This window comes from Nannospalax galili, unplaced genomic scaffold (genome assembly GCF_000622305.1).
Source record: "Nannospalax galili isolate Female #2095 unplaced genomic scaffold, S.galili_v1.0 scaffold410, whole genome shotgun sequence".
Classification (NCBI taxonomy): Eukaryota; Metazoa; Chordata; class Mammalia; order Rodentia; family Spalacidae; genus Nannospalax; species Nannospalax galili.
The window spans coordinates 1,557,828-1,561,403 of NW_008329143.1; positions in this window are offsets into that span (position 1 = coordinate 1,557,828).

A 3,576-nucleotide genomic window follows, 5' to 3' on the forward strand; every position below is an offset into this window, starting at 1 on the left:
GCATATTCCATTCTTGTGATTTCTTAAATTTTTCATAATCTTTGCTTGAGTGTTCTAGTTCATCCACTTTATCTTCCAGTCTTGATACTCTGTTTTTCACTTCCTTCATCCTATTGGTGAGGCTTTCTCCTGTCATTTCTAATTGGCTTACTGAGTGTTTCACTTCCTTCTTCGTTTCAGCCTGAGTAGTCTTCAGTATTTGTTTCCCTTTCCTGAATTCATTCAGAAGTTTATCCCTATCTTCCTTCAGTTCTTTGATTTCTTTGTTTGTGTGTTCTTTAAATTCACTGAATTCTTTTATCATGTTTATAATTGTTCTTTTGAGTTCCATGTCTTGCGTTATCTCTAGGGGGTTCTTATTGTACTCCTCTAGAGGACTATTGGTATTTAGTGGGGATATGTTACTTTGGTTTTTCATGTTATTATTTTTTTCTGTGCGACTTTGACATGTGACTTTCTTTTGTAGTTTCTGATTCTTGTGTGAGACTCAAGCCTTCAAGTTTAGGTCTGCTTCTTTTTGTAAACTTTATATGCCTTTGTGGTTTACTTGTTGGGCATGAAAAGCTGGTTGGTCTAGGCTTCTGCTTCTCTTTTGATTTTATATTGGAGTGGCCAAATTGCTTTAGTCTTTAGGAGTTCCCACAGAGGTCCAAGTTAGATGAGGATCAGATGCTCTCAGGCTTTCTCCTGAGGTCTATCTCCCTCCAGAGAGATGTCATCAGGAATTTGGGGGCTGGACAGGCCTGGGAGCAGGGCCCAGGAAAGATGCTGGTCTTGGGCAGCTGGTGGTCATGCCACCCAGGGATGCAAAAGGAGGTGGGGGCAGGAAGAGGTCCCAAGGGCTCCTGGTGACTGCAGGAAGGAACTGGATTAGTCTGGATGCAAAGGATCAGGAAGCAGTGGTGGCTCCAAGCCCTTGTGAGAGGTCAGCCCTGGTGTCTGGGGTGCCAAGACAAGAAATGGGCCAGTACCCAGGCTAGGAGGAGAGATGGGGTGGGAGGAGCCGGGAGGCTGAATGAGGCTGGGGGAGTCAAGGTGTGGTGGACACCACTGGATTTACCCAGGAAAGAGGCTGGTGGATTTTGCAGCCCAGGGAAGCAGAGGGAGGTGAGGGTGGGACCAGGCCCAGAGTGCTCCTAGGGATGAAGGAACTGGGTTGGTCTGCATGCAAAGGATCAGGAAGCAGTGGTGGTTCCAGCTGAGAGGTCAGCCCTGGTGTCTGGGGTGCCAAGACAAGAAATGGGCTAGTACCCAGGCTAGGAGGAGAGATGGGCTGGGAGAGCTAGGAGGGTGAATGAGTTTTGGGGAGTCAAGGCACAGTGGGCACAGCTGAACTTACCCAGGAAAGAGGCTGGTGGGTTGTGCAGCCCAAGGATGCAGTGATTTTTTTAAAAAATGTATTTATTTTTACTTTATGTGTATACATGTATTGCCTGCATGCAGGTAAGTGCACCCATGTCGTGCAAAGGCTAGAAGAGGCTGTCGGATCCCCTGGGACTGGAGTTACAGACAGTTGTTAGCTGCCATGTGGGTGCTAGTATTCAAACCCAGGTCTTCTGCAAGAACAGTCAGTGTTCTTAACTGCTGAGCCATCTCTCCAGCCCCTCAATAGATTTTTTTTAGATATCATGAGTTTATTATAAAAGGGAGGCATGAAAATTATTCACATGATGAAACATTCCAAAACGTCAGTGGAATGGGCAGCTTCATATGATGCTGTCTCATCAGTGACTCAATCTACATATTTTCTAAGAATGTCACCGATTCTAAGTAAGAAATAACCCTTGTTGTCTGGAACTGCTTTGGTACCTCCATGTTCTGGGAAGAGAACTTTGTCTCTAACTTTCACACTAACAGGTTACATCTCTCCACCATATCCTTCAGAGCCTGGCCCACAGCTGCTGCTGTTGCTTGCAACACTTTTCCATGGGATTTTTCTGGAAGCATAATGCCACCTTTCGTTACAGTTTTGGCTGCACTCCTTTCAACTAATATTGTCAAACAGCAGAAGAAGCTTTCTAAGTGGCTGTCCTGCCAGGACTCTCACCTTCACAGCTTCGACGCTGCTCTCAAGCCGCCCCTGCAAAGAGAGACCTGTAGTGTGGCCATGGGACACATGAAAAGCCTTTAAAATTTTTAAACATTTATTGACTGACTGACTCTGTGTGTGTGTGTGTGTGTGTGTGTGTGCTTGCTTGTATGTGGAGGTCAGAGGACAACTTGTGGAAGTCAGTTCTCTCCTTCTACCATGTGGGTGCAGGCGTGGCAGCAGGTGCCCTTACCCATTGAACTCTCTCATCAGCTCTGACTCAAACTTCTGATCTTCCTGCTTCTACCTCTTGAGTGCTGGGATTAAAGCCTATGCCACCATGCTCAGGATTATGCTGTGCTTGGGATCCAACCCAAGGTGTTGAGCATGCTAAACAGGCATTCTACCATCTGAGCTATATCCCCAGTGCCTCAGTTTTGTTTGTTTTGTTTATTTGAGACAAGGTCTCACTCAATACCCCAAGCTGGCCTCAAGCTCAAAGCAAGGTTACCCCCAGTTCTGGATTACAGGCATGAGCCACCATGTCTCCAGCAATATTTTTCTATAAATTGATTACTGATTATCATAGGCATTTACTACTACCGTAACAGAAAGGTAACAGACCCAGGAAGCTTATTTTTAAAAAGGCGATGGGGTTGGGGTGGAGCTGGAGAAATGACTCAGTGGTTAAGAGCATTGGCTGCTCTTGCAGAGGACCTGGGTTCAATTTCCAGCAACCACATGGTAGCTAACAACCATCTGTATCTCCAGTTCCAGGGGATCTGATGCCCTCTTCTGACCTCCTCGGTCACTGCACAACACAGGTGCACTTACATGCATGCAGGCAATATACTCACACACATAAAGAAAATAAAAATAATAATGTTTTTTTTTTTTAAAGTTGACTCAGGGCCTAGAAAAATGGATCAACAGCTAAGGGCACTGGCTGCTCTTGCAGAGTACCTGGGTCTGGTTTCCAGCACCCACGTGGCAGTTAATGACCTCCTGTAACCCCAGTTCCAGGGGATCCAACACCCTCTTCTGTTCTCCTCAGGCACTGTACACACACGGTGCACCCACATACCTGCAGGTAAAACAGTCATACAGACAAAATAAAAATATATAAATTAGGAGCTGGGCGTGGTGGCACACGCCTTTAATCCCAGCATTTGGGAGGCAGAGACAGGCAGATCTCTGTGAGTTCAAGGCCAGCCTGGTCTACAAAGTGAGTTCCAGGACAGCTGGGGCTACAGGGAGACCCTGTCTCAAAAAGACCCCCCCCAAAAAAATATATATACATATACATATATATACACACACATATATATATACACACACATATATATATATATATTAGAAAATTTAAATAATGAAGATAACAAAGTTGGGCACGATGGCACATGCCTCTGGGATCACCATAAATTCTAGACCAGGCTGGGCCACATAACAAAATAGTAGGCCATCTAGGGCTACATAACAAGACCCAGTCTCAAACCAAATCAAACCAAAATAAAAAAATACATATGAAAGTTTTTTTTTAAAAAAGC